General features: G+C 40.1%; 1 protein-coding gene across 1 annotated transcript in view; it reads right to left on the bottom strand.

Annotated features, from left to right (window-relative positions):
* The window catches only part of lrrc7 (leucine rich repeat containing 7), a 107,709-nt gene that overhangs the window by 80,278 nt on the left and 8,829 nt on the right, over nt 1-18,602 (bottom strand). The window contains exon 2 of the mRNA XM_058638068.1: nt 7,675-7,951. The gene's annotated coding sequence lies outside the window, so the exon portion shown is untranslated. The remainder of the gene's footprint in view (nt 1-7,674; nt 7,952-18,602) is intronic.

Raw genomic sequence — 18,602 nt, 5'->3', positions numbered from 1 at the left:
TGAGAATAAAGTCGTAATCTTTCGAGAATAAAGTCGTAATCTTATGAGAATAAAGTCGTAATATTATGAGAATAAGGTCGTAATCCTTCGAGAATAAAGTCGTAATCTTTCGAGAATAAAGTCGTAATCTTATGAGAATAAAGTTGTAATCTTATGAGAATAAAGTCGTAATATTATGAGAATAAGGTCGTAATCCTTCGAGAATAAAGTCGTAATCTTTCGAGAATAAAGTCGGAATCTTATGAGAATAAAGTCGTAATATTATGAGAATAAAGTCGTAATCTTTCGAGAATAAAGTCGTAATCTTATGAGAATAAAGTCGTAATATTATGAGAATAAGGTCGTAATCCTTCGAGAATAAAGTCGTAATCTTTCGAGAATAAAGTCGTAATCTTATGAGAATAAAGTTGTAATCTTATGAGAATAAAGTCGTAATATTATGAGAATAAGGTCGTAATCCTTCGAGAATAAAGTCGTAATCTTGTGAGAATAAAGTCGTAATCTTTCGAGAATAAAGTCGTAATCTTTTGAGAATAAAGTCGTAATCTTATGAGAATAAAGTCGTAATAATATGAGAATAAGGTCGTAATCCTTCGAGAGTAAAGTCGTAATCTTGTGAGAATAAAGTCGTAATATTATGAGAATAAAGTCGTAATCTTTAAGAATAAAGACATAATTTTATGAGAATAAGTCGTAATATTATGAGAATAAAGTCGTAATCTTTTGAGGCTAAACTCGTAATTTTTTGAGAATAAAGTTGTAATCTTTGGAGAACAAAGTCATAATCTTATGAGAATAAAGTCGTAATATCATGAGAATAAAGTAGCATTATGATGAGAATAAAGTCATACACTTTTGAGAATAAAGTCGTACTATGATGAGATTAAAGTCGCAATATGATGAGAATAAAGTCGTAATATTACAAGAATATTACGACTTTATTCTCAAAAAATGACTTTTTTTCTCTTCAGTTTGGCCCTAATACCAAGTTGATTCGCAGCACGATGAAGACCCCCCCCCCCATTCAGCTTGCGACAGAGATTGCCCTGTTTCACAGACAGCAGAGTATCTTTGTTTTGTTTCTTTTATTAATCCCTGCAGGAAACTATCTCTCTGATAGTCTGAACCTCGACCAGGAACCTTCCTGGAATTAGAAGCAGTGATTCTCTGATTACAAACCCACTTCCCTTTCCACTTGGCGATGAGCTGCAATGACGACACTGGGACCAGAAATGATATAGCAGTGTGACACATCTCAAGTTCAGCCACTCCTGAAAATGCTTGGGTTGATCGATAAGATCTAAATGAACAAAGATATTCTCTAGTGAGCTTCACCCGCTCACTGATTAACATGTTATATCTCATTTGCTGAATGAATTGGGTTACGAGACACTTCCTTTCCACAGCACTAAGCCGACAGGCTTCTCAGCTGGAACAGAAATCTTGACACACAATCAGCAGATGGTGTTGATGCTTTTTAAGCAGTAGTTTTAATTATCGTAATCCCTGAAAACAGAACAATGCTGATACATGAGCTCTGATAAATGCTCCTACACTGCGAGGAGATGCTTTTTTTGAGGCCGGTATCTACAGTACATCCCTAAATCTGTTTCTTTAATGTCACGTCACTCAACAATAAGAATAAGTAACAGCCATGTAACTTTTAATCAGACTAAGAGAACAATGGCTGCTACTCACTGCAAACGAAAACTTACAATTCATACTGTATTGCTGCCACTTTGGTTTTTGTATTTCAAGTCTAAACTGACTTAAAGTGTGTGTAACGCAATGAACAATTATGTCTTCTGATGTTTCACACTACAGGAAAATGTGGTACTAATGACCTTGCCAAATTTGAATCATTGAAAAAGTGTTTGAATTTAGGTTTCAAATCATGTAAAGTTCAGCAACATTCTCTGCTCCAACGGCTGGGGGGAGGGGCAGACAGACAGACGACTTTATTGTCCACTGGAGAAGCCACACCCACCCACATAGACAGACACACTTTAGTGTGGACCAAAACAAGAGAACGTCACTATTTGTTCCCCCAGTGTATATACTGTATGTGTGTGTGTATTAGGGTTTTATGGTAAACCAAATCAGGTGAATGTACTTTCCGCGTCTTCAGGCATTTCAAATAAAGTGGTTTTCTTTTTCAGGTTTTTTCAGGACAAAGGCAGCGAGCTTGTACATCCAAGGCAATAGTGTAGGAGCAGGTGCAACAGTAAACCGCTGATGAAGCTCGCTCATTGTTTTCTCATAGTTTCAGCATTTGAAGAGGAGTTATAGGAAGCTATGGCTCCAATGTGTCAGACATGCCTGAAAACAATCTTCACTCCATAATTTGTTACTCTAACCACTATTTTCTAACATATACTGTATAACGTGTGAACTGTATTATTATGTTTCAGTGGCTGGGATTCTTTAACCGAGTTTTATTTATCTACTTGGCTGTTTATTCTATCTACCTTTATTTCTATCTCCATTTCAATTTAGATTAAACCTTATGTCTTGTTTTCAGCACCATAGGGGGCGTGTCGCAATTTTCATTTCACAGACAATGTACCTGGAACAATCTCGTGAGACGAATAAAGGAATCTTGAACCTTCGTGGAACAACGCAAAAGACACAAGACAATCCAACACAAACTTGTGTGAACCTGTCATCAAAGCCTGATCAGTAAATCTCAAGTTTCAAGTGTCGTCCAAATGACACATACACTGTGTCACAAACATTTAAGCGTGAAATCATGATTCATCGTGATATTAAAGAGTCTGTTTGTGGAGCTCAGAGAAGCATCTTCCAGCCCGTTCATGACATGTTCTTCCATCTCTAAAACCCCCGCACGTCCGTCATAAATTACACCAAATTATTTCACTGTATGCAGCAGATAGAGGGATTTGCAAATTCTCGTGGGACGGCTTGAGTGAAAGTAGACACAGTGCATTTAGCGACACTTCTTTCTTGGAAAAACTCTAAATTGCTTTCCTAAGTGGACTAAGATAGGTTTTTTTTTGTGTTTTTTTTTTTCCTCTCACTGGGCTGCTCCTGTAATGTGGCCTCAGGAGTGAGTCACACAGGAGCTGCTCACAAAAGCCATTAACTGGGTTCAGTTGGGCTCAGGCTAGAAGATTCGCTCCCGCGGGATTAATTTGCAATTACTGTGACTTCTACAGATTTGTACAACTGTTCAGTGTTGCTCTACAGTTCGCTTCTAAGAACAACAAAAACGCAATCGCAGAAGGAATTGTTGGTCTAAATGCCACCCGTGAAGGAACTATTGGGGGAAAAAGTCCTACTTTTTAAAAGTAGACACAGAATAACGCACACACACGCACACACACACACACACCACATGTGCGGGAACATCACATCATATCACCATGCAGGGTGTTGTGTTAATTCCAGCTCAGCCGTGTTGCTGACTGTGCCTGTGGGGGGGCTGAGAAAAACATACTTCCCATGAGATGAGGTGGTTGTGTATATGCTTGTGTATATTTTCGTGGCAGCATAAACAAAAAAAAACAGCGCTGTCGCCAATTATATCATAGCCCGCAGATACAGTTGATTGTGCCCGGCTGGGAGGAAAACACTGATATCAGTGAGAATAAAGTTTGTCTTGGCACGTTTAAGTTTTAGCACAAGATATTTTTTTCAGATATTCAACATTTGATAAAAAGAAAAGGTCTTTCACTATCTTTGCATACTATGTTTATTCCAATTTGAATACAATGGGATGCTTTTGCGTAGTAAAATCTATGGTCATAATGCATTCTCTCTTTCCATTATTAGCAGGAAACTGCTTAAGTTTTTTCTCATTAACAGCTCATTTGAGGGACATTTGAAGAAAATTGCCAGGACACTAGCAACTCTGAAGTAAAACACATTCAACACTGTGAACAAAACAAATATACAACTCAATCCCAACAGCAACTACTTTTTTTAAGATGATATTCAATATCATTGATGTGACAAGAGGTATTTTAAACATTAACAAAGTTATGTTCATGCGCTGGCAGCATATGATTGTGTTAGTTCTTCTTCTTTCAGCTTCTCCCTTTTGGGGTGGCCACAGTGGATGATCTGCCTCCATCTTGCCCTCTCCTTTGTGTTCTCTTCTGTTACACCAACTGTTCCTCATGTCCCCCTTCACAACACCCATGAGATCCATCTCCAACATCCCTTGATCAATATAATCACTATCCCTGCTCTCTGCACGTGACCAAACCAACTCATCCTTGCCTGTCTTATTTTATTTCATTTCTGTCTTCATGTCTAACCCTGTCCATCCTGAACAGTGTCACTGTCAAGTCATAAATCATAGCAGGTCTTATACTATACTGTTTTCTAGATCTTCCCGACCACAGTGCCTTCAAATATAATCATCATAAAAGACTCCCAGGTGTCAAAGTCCTGCTTTTCACTCTCCCACCATCTCCCAATCGCTAAAGCCGATCATCTAATCGTTGCACGTCATTCAAAAAAGCTTAACTGTATAAATGTTTAGGGGAAAAGAAAACACCATCTATATGTGTTACATACAAAGCTAGAGTTAGGACTAAGGTTATTTTCTCACCTAATCGTCCGCCAGACTCGGTACGATTGGGGACTCGGTTGCAACATCCAGCCGGTCCGAGTTTGCTTTGACACTTTTGCACTTTAGTGAAACGAACCGAACCTTCTGACTAACGTGTTCCACTCCTCGCCTGAGGGCAACGTCTGTTTCCTCCACATATGAGCAGCCATTTCCTCCGCTATCATTCCTCACATGCGGATGTTTTGGTTGTGTTTACCCACAATGCCCTAGCGAACCGAGACCTACGTTTTTAGGCGCACCAGACTTCGCTTCTTTGGGGCGCATACTGTCAGGATTTCTTGATTAAAAATCTTTAACCATCCACCAATATATTAAAAATATCGTCTGGCCACTTTGCAGCGATGATTAGACTCCAGAGTCTGCACAGTACACATTCTATGAAGTATTCCTTTAATTTGAGAGATTAGAGAGACATTAGACAGTGATGGATTCATTCTAAGATGAATCATATAAGGAAAAGAAAGACAGTAATGTTTAAACCTTTAGGTATTCAGGTATACAAAAAATGTCAGTGAAAGCTCAAGTGCCTATTTTATATTTTTGGTCTAAATGAAAGTGTCAAAACAAGCACCCCTGAGTCCTGGTCTAACTAATATTGATTTAAAAAATAAAACATTTTTAAGTCATAAGGGAGCTACTGATCATAAGACATCAGTGAATGTGAGTCATTTCACTGATATCAAAACCAAAAACTGCTCAAACAGCTTGATGCTGTTTGTTAAATGGGTCGAAGATGCCACCTAGTGATTCTGTTAGGACCACCCCAGTACATCACACCCTCCTCCTTCTCCTGAGTCAGCGAACATCCCCGTGCAGGGATGAGTAGGACTGGTTTCCCTGGCAACAGCAGATAGACAGAAAGCAAGAAAGAAGGAAGGAATCCAAGGCATGGAGAGAAGTAACAGAAAGAGGAGGGACGTCACACACACACACTAATGAAGTACTCTTTTACTTAGTATGTAGTTCAGCCGACTGTGTCGCTCCACTTTGATTTTAGACTTGTCAGACCTCATTTTTAACTGTGATTTCTTCATTTAGTTTTTCTGCAAGTTAAAGCTCAAGAATTGGACGGTGCAAAAAGCAATCAGAGGTGAAACAGGCAGATCATACAAAACAAACAAAAACAAAAATCATTTAAGCAGTAATATTTTTAGTAAATGGTCTAAAATAGTCAATAGCTCTGGAGTCTGGTGATCATTTGTGTCAGAAATGTGAATTATACTCTAATGATAATGACTTTTAAGGCAATCATATCGCACCATTCTTTCAATTTACTCAGCAAAGCAGACACAACGCTGTTCACGGTTGATTCCTGTAAAACTGCTCCTGTGTCTCGTCAGAGTAACCTGGAGAGGATCTGTGTTGGAATCTTGTCCTCTAACTACTGTGGTCCCTCAGGGTTCTGTCCTGGGCCCTCTCCTCTTCTCTCTGTACACCAACTCTCTTGGTTCTGTCATTTACTCTCATGGTTTTTCCTATCACAGCTACGCTGACAACACCCAACTCATTCTCTCTTTTCCCCGGTCCGAAACACATGTAGCAGAACGGATCTCTGCTTGTCTGACTGACATCTCTCAGTGGATGTCTGACCATCACTTGAAACTCAATTTCGACAAGACTGATTTTCTTTTTCTTCCAGGAAAGGGCTCTCCCATCACAGATCTGACCATCACCCTCGACAACTCTGTGGTAGCCCCTTCTCATACTGCAAGGAACCTGGGTGGGACACTTGATGACCATCTCTCCCTCACGGCCAACACTGCTGCAACAGCTCGATCTTGCAGATACATGTTGCACAACATCAGAAGGATATGGCCTCTTCTAACCCAGAAGGCGGCACAGGTTCTGGTGCTGGCTCTTGTCATCTCACGCTTGGACTACTGCAACTCCCTCCTGGCTGGTCTCCCTGCATGTGCCATACGACCTCTGCAGCTCATCCAGAATGCAGCAAATGGATCTGGTCCAGCCTACATCCAGGACTTGATCAAAATCTACACCCCAGCCCGCCCACTCCGCTCTGCATCGGCAAACCGGCTTGCTGAAAGTCTCCACATCGTCCACCACCGACTAAAAACACATCTCTATCGACTCTATCTCGACTAAGACGACGACGACGACGACGACAAAAAACATCGCACTTATGACTAGCACTTTATAGTTTGGCTTACTTGAAGCACTTACTTACTTCTAGCTCTTGTTTGTACCCAAATGTTGAAATGCATTTATTGTAAGTCGCTTTGGATAAAAGCGTCTGCTAAATGACATGTAATGTAATGCAATGTAATGTCATGTGCAGTGCGCCAGCTTCAACAAGAAACTCCTCAAACTGTCCCACAGACACTCAAATAGGTCAGAAAACAAGTCTAAGTAGAGCTTTACCTCCTGCACCAGGCAGGAAACCTCTCCACGTCCTTGACTCGCTCTCAGTATTCACCACACATACTCGACTTTATTCCAGCAAAATCAGCAGCAGATCATTATCACTTGATGCTGACTGAATCCATTTTTCCAGTTGAGCAATCCTTTCAGTGGAGCCCATATTTGCATAATGACAAAACATTTGATTAACTGTATGTGTTGCCTTCAGTTAATCTCTGCACTTCACCCACTCACTCACTCACTCACTCACTCACTCCCTCATTCATCTCCTACTGCTTTATCTTCCACGTGAGGGTCACAGGGGAGCACTGGTGCCAATCCCAGCTGACAGGGGGCGAAAGGTGGTGTCACACCCTGGACAGTTTGCCAGTCCATCACAGGGACACACAGAGACAAACAACCATCCACTCACACACTTGGACCTACGGTCAATCCCCAAATCTGCACCAGAGAACCCAGAGAAAACCCATGCACACACGGGTTCTGACCGGGTCGTGAACCCGGGTTTTCTTGCTGCAAAGGCAAGAGTGCTTCTCTTGCAAAAGTGCAAATTTTGCAAGTTTATTTATAGAATTTCTCTATTTACTGTCCTGTTATTCCGTTTTGTCCTGCTAAGCTCCCTACTCACTAACTAACAAATCTTCCCTGTTATTTTACGTCGCGTTGGACCAATTCAATCTCATCTCCTTGTTTCCTACCTGCTCTGTGGGCCAATGAGGTTTCAGATGCCGCCGTATGAGGCAACGGTCCAGTTGTCAGTCACCCTGGAGATCAGTGACGGGTGGAGCTTATATCCCCGGGGGACGGCCTGTGGTTGGTCAGATTCATCCCTCCTAACCCAACCCACTGGGCCTGCGCAAGGCCTTATGGGTACCACGCGCTGCTGAACATGATCCTGTGTTCTGTTGTGTTCTGTTAAGCGGTCGGTAGCGGGTTTGTTGTCGAGACTCTTTCCGTTGTCCTCATATAGAGTTCCTGAGAGAAGAGAGAAGAGAGAAGGCACATGTTTAGCATCACCTCCCGTTGGTTACTGTTGTTAAATACTGATATTTTCACCATTTGACCGCTGCTTTTTTCCACTTACATAACCTTGTCTATGAAATCCTATAATATTCATATAACAGCAGACTTAACGTGCATATCAATTTCCATTTGCCTTTGCCAATTTTTCCCTCTTTATTTTGTTGCTGCTCCAACCTCACTTTAATGTTAGCAGACGCAGATTTGTCACCAAAAAAAAGTCATGTACTGTAGAAACACTTCACTTTGAGATAATTGCCGTCACCGCAGTGTCAAGACTCTGCATGGGTTTTTCAATTTCAGATAATGAACACGGGAATTAGAGATGGCAGACGTGTCACAGTGGCAAAGTGAGAGACAGAAGAGAAGAGAAGAAGAGGTGAATTTAATTAGCTGACATAAAGTTAAATGCACATATTAGATTTGATCGTTGCTTATTATTATGAACTCTAAAAGCTTTGACCCCCAATCCGGGTCACGGCCAAATGGACATTATCTCAACAATGAGGAATGAATGAATGAATGAATGTTGAAATAATAGAGTCATAGCGTTCTGCTTTGTAAAGTGAACTCAGGAAGTAGGGATGGAATTATCACTTTGAATAGTTTGAATGGAAGTCTTTAATTATTATAATTGAATAATTGTCATTTTCAAATAGATGTGTAGAATGGCGTGTGGGAGTGTGATTGACAGCTGGTATCGTCCAATAGGAGCCTGGCTGCAGGTGAGAATCTCGAGGTGGAAAAATGAGAGTTTGTTTTGGCAACCAGAAGACGAGACGTCCATTTTTATGTTCAGTCGGTGGTTGAAATACACAACAGGCCGGACATTATTTGCTGTTAGTGGACAAACACCATTTATGGGACACTACTTTTCACATTGTTTATCTAAGTGCCCTGTTTAAATTTTCACGTGTCATTAGAAATCCCCCCCATTTTAATGCAAAGTCCAGAAAACTGCCACAGTATTAACATTTAAAACTGAAATATAAGAATAGTAGAGTAATTAGTAGAGTAAGAATAACATTTTTCAGATATTAAACCCTCTGTCTCTTGACACTTAAGAAATCACTTGAGCTAAAATGTGCATAAATTCTCAGCTTGACAGTGTCGGGTTGATGTTTTGTCATATCTGTGAAATAACAAAATGACTGTTTTGTCGGTGATGGAAGACAATAGCAGCTTTCAGCAAAGAGTGACATGATGGTTTATAAATACTGAAGACCATGTGATTTTCCTTCATTATCTCTCTATCTGCACACATCCTTTCCTCAGCTAACCACATAAGACATTTGACACTCCAAGTGAAATTTAAATGGATAAATACAAATATCCGGTCAAAGCTGTCGTTTCACCTATGTCCTCTTCAAGTGAAGGTGTCTGTAACGTCTGGGTTTTACATATTTACAGCATTCATCTCTGTAAAAGCTGTCATTCTGCCTTCTTTTCAATCTCCACTCGGCACAGACTTGGCGACAAGTGGCCTAAATATTCCCCTCAAAGTAATGTCTTTGTTGGTCAGAACGTGAACGTGTCAGTTTGTCTGTCTAAGTCATCGAGATGATGCCCAACAATGCGGGGATGCTCGTCTCCATGGCAACACTGCATGAGTCATTAAGAGGTTTGTTATAGAGACAAAGGCCTGTATTGAATGTATGATTATGATTATGATTAGAGACAGTGTGGGTTAGCCTAGATACCAGCAAATAGAATGTGTACGTATATACACGACAAGTATTGTATAGACTCGGGTTCATTCCCTACGTCATCTGACGATAAAGCCTCGCCTCCTTTCCTTTCCGCCACGCAATTTCATGCTTTTCAATCATTCTTTCTATGTGAAAAAAAGCAGATTTCTGGTTTATAGCCCTGAATTATGTTTTTATACAAGTCCTCTCAGCTTGTCGTCAGTCGCCTTCACCTTCCAGCTAAAACAGCTCAATTCATACAGGCGATGACTGTAATTTCAGAGTCCCTAGACATCTCTCACATGTGTATTACTGTCATTGTAGGAATACACATTTTTATTTTGAAGAGAATTCGGAAGAGAGTGTATTTAACCCAGTCAGTAAAGCTGCAGGAAATGCTGATATGTTTGACAGAGGCTTTGACCTTTAAAATGATCACAAAAATCCACTTTCAAATGCTCTAAATACTCATCTGTCCTCAATTAATAATACATTTCATTTCATTTGATGTAGATAATTGATTGCCTTTACTTTTGAAATGGTTACAGTTCAATTTTTCTGTTGTGTTTGTAACATGTTGAAACTATGGAGAAAGATCATTTTCACTGTATATTGTTGTGAAAATGTGGCGTTTTTCCACTGCACAGTTCTAGCACGACTCAGCTCGACTCTCCTCAGGTTTGGGTATCAATTGGTTTCCAATTACTTCATAGTACCACCTCAACGTGGGCTGGGTCATCGTAGCACGATTGTGTGAAACTGCCGTGATGTTGCTTTATACGCTACACAAACACACAAACAATGACGTCTGCGTAATACGGAAAAATAAAATTAAAATTAAAATGCCAGGTTTGATTCTTGTGCCGGACATCACGCTCATGACTCTTCCAGTGACGTCACTCTCTGACCAATCAGTGGTCGGCAGTCTGTTGACGTCACCTTTTGGTAACGGCTCAGCTCGCTTATGGCGTGTTTCCACCAGCTCTACTCGCCTCTCCTTGGCACGGCACGGTTAAGTTGCGTCTCGAGGTTCCAATCGCGCTGAGTAGTTACTATGCGCGACGTCGCCAGACTGCCGGCCACTGATTGGTCAGAGTGCCGTCACAAGAAGAGACGTCCGATTCAAGAATCATGCCGAACTGTAGATCAGTTAAAAAATACTTCACAATCCTGAAAACGCAAGTTAATCTCCAACTACTAGCAGGGAAATTTCTAAAATCTCAATATTTAACAGAGGAGTCTGGTGTGTTTAGCGACAGCACTGCTGATCACGACCAGCATCACAAACCCTGCCGCTGTATTTCAGTCCAGTGACTGTGTCAGATGGAGTCGAACTAAAATTTTTGATTCTAATGATTCAGTGACACTGAAAACAACTGCTTTACAACTCGTTTGTGTCAGCTGCGCAGTGATGGCTCCGCCCATGTTAAATAGGTACTTTTTAGGATGTGGAAATGCAACCTAAACTGTGCCGTGTCGTGCCGAGGCAAGGTGAGGCGAGGCGAGCTGGGACCATAGTGGAAAAGGGCCATTAGACTATAAAAAGTACCAGCTACATTTTCCACTAATGGAAAAGCAAAAAAAAAACAGTTGAGTCGAGCCGGGTTGTGCTAGAACTGTACAATGGAAAAGTGACATTAGTAAAGCTTAGTCAAGCTCTCATCAGTCAACATGTGTGCCAAAATGAAAAGCATGGAACACACACACACACACACGCACACACACGCACACACGCACACACACACATCCAGTGATGCCCAGGCAGGACAGAAAGCTTTTTGCTCTTCCGAGTTCAAGCGCTTTAAAAAATCACAGACATCATAAAGGACCTGATTATGAGACGTGCATGTGTTTGTGTTACATAACAGTTGCTGCTTCATACATCTACATATGTATCCAACATTCAGTCTTTTGGCTCCAGGAGTTTTTCAATGGCGAACGTTTCATCCATTCACAAGGCAGCAGTAATTGCAACACCTCCTCACAATCAATAACATCGCCCCTCGTGTACCAAAGCTTTTAATTATCACATGACCTGGATACAGCACAGTGAAGCAGATGGTGCTTTAAAGTATTATCAGAACAGGAAACACCTTTAAATACTGAATGTTGACCAGGGTAGAAAATATCTGTTCCCTTGTGAATATGTTTCAGGGGCATTTTTTGAATCATTTCAAGGGCAATTTCATCAAACGGTGACAACTACCTTTATTGTTTCTTCTCTCAGAGTACTGCCAAGGTTCACTAAATTTAATTTAAGACATTAAAAGACTTTTTTTAATACCATATAAATTGAATTCAATGCCAACTGCACTGCTATAACAGATCAAGAAAATTATTATTTACCAATTTATGATGAATAACAGACCAATATTCAATTACTTAACTATCTTATTTCTTAAAGTACAAATAAACACTTTAATTTATTAGAATTATTTTCCTATAACATGTAGTATTTATCATATCGGTAATCCTACAACACATTTGCAGGATTATGGGGTCAGGATTTGCGAAAATTAACTATACAAAAGCACCCATCATGCAATGTTTAGGGCAGTTTTGAATATTTCAAGGACAATTGATCCAAGCCCCTGCTAATTTCCTGATGTTGACTCGCCTGCCTGGCTGGCTCTTTTTTTGCTCTTATCTCTGATATAAAAAAAAAGTCAGTGCCGAAAGGGGCTCTTGGATTGGTGCAGATGAAAATAGACTGTAATATGCTGAAAATGGGGGGGGGGGGGGGGCTTTTTACTGTCCCATCTTGATTCTCCCCTGAACTCATTCACTTCCATCTGTTTGCACTTCCTCTCTTCCACCCCGTCCGTCTTGGCAAACAGAGCAGGAGCGAAGGGTGAATTAATAAAGGAATGAAACTGGAGCACAACTCCCTGAGGTATGCCTTTTCTGGGACGCTCATGCAGAGACACACACACACACACAAATGTTAAGGCCTGCATGTGTAAAAAAATCATATACGTATATTTCGCACATGTATTACCAAAGGTGACGAGACAGGAAGCGTAGTAGAGACAAGACAATCCATACGTCCCATCTTCCACTCCCGTCTGAGGGTGGGACGGACTTGTAGAGAGAGGAGAGGAAGGGAGGGAGGGCGGGAGAGAGAGAGGGAGGACGAATGCCACGTGAGGAGGGATGCATGGTTGTCACCCAAAGCAATGAAACTCACATTGATCCTACACACACTATGAGGTTCCTCCTCTCATCTCCATCCCTCCGCTCCATCTTTTTTTTTCCTCTTTCTCATCTTCTCTTCACTCATTTTTCTTTGTTTTGCTCTACACTCTTCGATCCTTCCTTCATTCATCTTTCGAAGAACACACACACACACACACGCAGACGCACACACGCACACAGGTTTGCGCGGCTATTCTTCTGAGGACACTTCATTCATTTGAAGAGCCTAAACAAAGTGTTGTCCCTAATCCTAACCTTAACCGTAAGATAATCAAATCTTAACCAGTTCCTCAGAAATAAGGTTATGTCCCATTAGCACCAGGTTTTGGTCTCCGTGAGGACTACTGGTTCTGGTTTATGCCGGAAAAACTCCTACAGAGTTAACAAATACAAGGACACACACACACACACTATATACAATACACATATTACAGATAATAGAAACATGAAAAATTATGATTTATTTTATTGAAGTTTTTTTGATTGAATTGAGTTTTTTACGTGCAACTATATAATGTTATTTTTATAAATACAAACTTATTTACGCACAGCACATGCGTACAAAACATTCTAATACACACACTGTATACACACTGTATTCCCCCCCGTCCTAAGACGGGGGGGAAAAGAGAAATATGTCGATATGTGAAATGCTCTGAAATCACACATTGTGCTGAAACCTGTACAACATGTGCCAAATGAAACCAACACAGTTGTGTGTGTAGATTTCTTATTTACACACCTGTTCTTGCAGTCAGGAGGGTAAGTGTTGCTTATTAATGCCTTTCACCATTAAATGAGTTAATAATTAAGCCTCCTGAGGAGAAAGAAAACATCCCTACGGAGTGTCATTGTAATTGAGAACATTGTAGTGGGCACAGTTAGGCACTGGGGATAAAGCCAGCAACTCTTCATCTACACACTAGATTTTCAAATAGATGTGCCAGCTTTTCCTCCCTCTGTACTACAGTATGTTTCCTTTCTGTGTCTGTCACTTTGTTTTCATCTCCTTTCCCTCGCTCACAATGGCCTGACCAAAACAAAACAAGAGAGGAACAGGATAAAACAAAAAAGGGGGCCGGATGAATGGAATGAACTGAATGAATCAGTCAATCAAAGTTACTAAATAAATGGATGAATCAATCTGTGAAACCTGTGTCGCAAAAAAACGACAACTGACCTGTTTTTTGTGTGGTTACAGTCAAAAATAACATCACAAAATTCATTTTTTAAAACATGTGCATCCTTGTAGAGGCATTCTTAGTGAGGACACTAATACAGATATAAAAACATAATTATCTTACCTTAACCATCACACCTACACGCCTGATCATAACCCTCAACCTAGACCTAATTCCAAACCTAAAACCTTAACCCTCAAAAAGTCATGAGAAGTTGTGAGGAGCGGCTAAAATGTCCTCACAGCCTACTACGAACAGGTACATGCATGCACACACACATACAAATGAGATATATTGCTCATTTAATGAGGTATAATAAAAATACTAATGCTTACATGCTTGGGCGATGAGAGGTGTAACGACTACTCACAGATTTTGTTTTAAGGTTTAATGTTTCCTCCGCACTGATGTGGCAGTCGGAGAGGACTGGTAAGAGGGACTGAACCAACATAAAGTATTAAAAATTAAAAACATCTGGATTTAAAATACGGAAAGGTGAAATTATCTTCCGAGCAGCCAAAAACATCAGCGTCAGCTTTATTTTTTTATATAAGTGTGTGTTTGGCACATTTATGGACATGATTTGAAATGGTTTTCTTCTTGGTATGAGTGCTGAAGACCGAAATTCAACCATACACTGAAGTTTTCATTCACAATCTGAAGTGAACTTATGCCTTGTAACTTGTGCCTGCACATCGAGATATTAAAGATTAAATCTCAAGTCATCTCTTCTTCCTTTTGACTACGCGCAATGACAGAGAACAAATAATAACTGGGTAAACTTTAGGAAAAAGAAACAACAGAGCAATATAACAGCACTTCTGAAAGTCTTTACTAGATTGACCATTATATCCTTTTTAGATCAGCTCAAATCCCGGGCGGGTATTGATGGCACAGCTTTTATTTGTTCAAATGTCATTTTAAAAAACAACAGTGTTTTGTGCAGACATTGCTAATGCTAGGTCTATGACAGAAATGTATTTAGGCTCCGACTCCTCAAGTAAGTTTGACAACGAACTCCATCATTGATACGCACAGATTTTTCAAAACACTGACAAAACTGAAATTTCTATCAAATCTCCTCCACAGTTATGCACCTTTGCAAAAACCTCATTGTTATCTTTGACCAAAAGCTCAAGACATTCACTTTAAATCAGCAGTCAACATTTCACACCAACATTCACAAACCATCATGCATTGATCACCTCGAGATTAGACTATTGCAATTTACTGCTCACTGTTATTAGAAAAATGAAACCATGAATGTAATGGCTGTCACAATCTTCAGCAGAAATGAGTAAAAAACATGGTCAAAACTCCATCACGAGAATACTAAACAAGAGCAGGACATTTTAAGGCCTAAGATCCTCAAGCGCCTTCTTACTGGTCATTCCCAGATTTAAGTTGAAATTTAGGGTGACAGAATATTTTCAATCAGGGCTCCTTGACCTGAACAACCTGCCTGAAGAGATCATGGCTCCAGAATCCGTTGCTATTTTTACATCTCTCTTGAAAACTCACTTTTTTAAGGATGTCTTTTTCGGTAATTTTATTTATTAATTGCTCGTTGAAGGTGATCAACCGTGTGATCTGGGAGTAGTTCATTGAAATCCTCATCTGGAACCTGAAAAGCCTCCCTTCTCTTCTTCCCTTTGTCTGTGTTTAGTAAAAACACATTTACTAAAACATACTTACATTTAGAGAAAGACAGAAAAGAACAAAAAGCAGAGAGAGAGAGAAAGAAGTTGAGAGAGATCGAAATCGGTGAGGAGAAAAAGACGCAAAAGAAGGGAAGTAGAGCAGGAAGGAAAACATGTAGGCGAAAAAAGTGTAAAGAAAGAAAAGAGTCAGAGAAAGAAGCTGCAAGAGGGAGAAAGAAAAAGAGCCTCTTGCAGAAGCCCAGAGGGTATCCTGCCATCCCAGAATGCTCTGCTCTAACCTACTTTGGTATTTCTGTTTCTGTCTTTGTCTCTGCAGCGCTCTGAGTGGGCTAACTATCCTTTACATACCATATACGAGTGTGGTTCCTGGATGCATATGTACTTGCACTTAACCATTCATTTGAATGTACAGCACACGTGACAAAAAAAGAGAACAAATAATCATAAAAAGCCTCCGAATTCTCCCTCTATTGACCTACAGTGTATATGTAACCATATCATTTAAGTGAGTTTTTCATATGTGTGTGTGTCCAGCTGCACGGCATATTTGCTGCATCTGTGTGTGAGTGCATCTCTGAGTGAATGAGTGTGTGATAGTGTTTCTACTGTGTGTGGCTGAGAGATGATGTGCAGGCTGAGTGGGCAGCATGACGACCAGCTCAGCAACACGCTGCTGCCATGGAAACTAATGAGCTGAGCATGAAAGGGAGATCTATGTATCATATCTGCAGTATACAGTATCCATCCATCCATCATACAAGAACGACTGCCTTCGTCATCTCATATCTTATAAGGGATGCCAAAATGTTACTAATAGTAAGCTGGTATTTAACAAACATATTATATTTAGGCATGAAAATGTTGAGGCATGTCTTTAAGTTGAGGAAAGAGACATTTGCTGTACATCAATAGTGGCAGTGCATATATTCTGCAATGTACTGAATTATAGGTCATCAGTAGTATCACTGTTACAACTCCAACTATTTCTGATTTACATAAATCTTCATTTTCATTTGATCCAATATTGATTTATAAAAGCATGAGACTGAAGTCTACACAGTTCCATTTTTGTGTGAGCGACAAGATTTGGCCATGTGGTACATACAGTGGGGGAAATGATTATTTAACCCCCTGCTGAATTTGTTAGTTTACCCCTTTACAAATACATCTTTGTTAAAAATATCATTGCATTTGATCGAGTGAAATAAGTGTTTGATCCCCTACAAAACAAGAATTCTAAGATAGACAGACAGACAGACAGATCTCCAAAACCACTGACACAATCTGCAAAAGTCCCATTCAGTACAATCATCATCGCTGACTACAAATCCTTCATTTTACTCTTATCAATGGTTGAATCACTTTTCAAAGTACTTTCATCGGTAAGTGGAATAATCTGCTTTCATACAGACTTGAGATGTTGCCTTATAATCAGAGTGATCAGGCCTAAGCACTGTCGTGTTTTGAGAGCAGCCTAAACTATTTACATTATACATGAAAATAGTGCAATGTTCAAGGTTCAATATTCAGCAGATGAGGTTGCTTGTGTCTTCTACAAGAAGATTAAAGGACTGCTGCATAGAAAAAAGACGTTTCACACACACAAAAAAACACCCAATAAACAAACACTTTCAGCACAACTATGGTCAGTGTGACATGCAGCACTGGAACAAGGAGTCCACCTGCTGCAGGCTAGTAACACCCACACACACACACCCACACACACACACAGAGCTATCCTTTTAAGAACTCACACTAAATTCTAGCCTATACAAAGCATTATCCCTAACCTTAACCACAACCAGTTATTGCCCAACTGTAACCTTAATTTTAGCCTCATTAGGACCAGGTTTTAGTCTCCATGAAGGCTACTGGTCCTGACAAGGTTCACGTCCTAAAGAGTGCAGCATTCAAAGTAAGGACCATCATAGACATAATGCATCCCCTAGCCCATTACTCTAACATTAACTACAAAAACTAAAAAAAATGCCTAACGATAAACCTTACCCTTACTCTAACGTTAATCCAATTCTAATCCTAACTCTAAAACCAGGTCTTAACCCTGAAAAAGCCCTTTAATGGCGTGAGGACCAGCCAAAATGTCCTCACTTTCCCAAAATGTCCTCACTTTCCCAAAATGTCTTTACTTTCTCGCTCCGTCCTCATTACGTATGGTTTATACGTGGTCCTCACAAAGCAACAAATACAAGAACAAACACAGTAAGGTTGTACATACAAATCACTCAAAGGTTTCAGTTCCATACACAATAAAACATGATCTCATCATGATCTCTCCACCGCAGGAACAATCTACATGAAAAAGTACACAACACTGTGACGTTTCAATCACTATTACTACACAAGGTGACACCATCACAGACAGAAACCCTGACGAGTGAAAACCTTTAAAACCTTGCATTTGGCACACCAACTATTCAGCTGGTAAAAATGGAATTAGATGCTAAATGTTTTATCAATTTGGTATATGTACTGTTACTGTTATTTCTGTCCTACATGTGTCTCTCTGGGCTTTCTTCCACTTCTGTTGTACAGACTGTAAAGCCAAATTTTTAATTTTGAGCACTTTAGAATAAACACAATCCACTTGAGTTCAGATGTCTGGTGTGGTCATGTCTCAGACCAGCCCATGTGGAAACCAACACCCATTGCCACGTTCAGCCACTTGAATCAGCTTTCTTTTTTTAATTTTGATGCTTGGTTTGAACACGTTAAGTCTCTGACTAAATGCATTGAGCTGCTGTTATGTGACTGGCTGATTAGATCATTTGCATTAATAAGTACTTAACAGGTGTATAGATACATAGGTACAAATTTCAGATTCGCACACTCATGTTCATGTTCACATAGGCCTTGTGAACAT

This window comes from Solea solea, chromosome 9 (assembly GCF_958295425.1).
Source record: "Solea solea chromosome 9, fSolSol10.1, whole genome shotgun sequence".
Classification (NCBI taxonomy): domain Eukaryota; kingdom Metazoa; phylum Chordata; class Actinopteri; order Pleuronectiformes; family Soleidae; genus Solea; species Solea solea.
The sequence above is the reverse complement of the archived record's forward strand: the minus strand, read 5'-3'. Positions and strand labels throughout refer to the sequence as shown.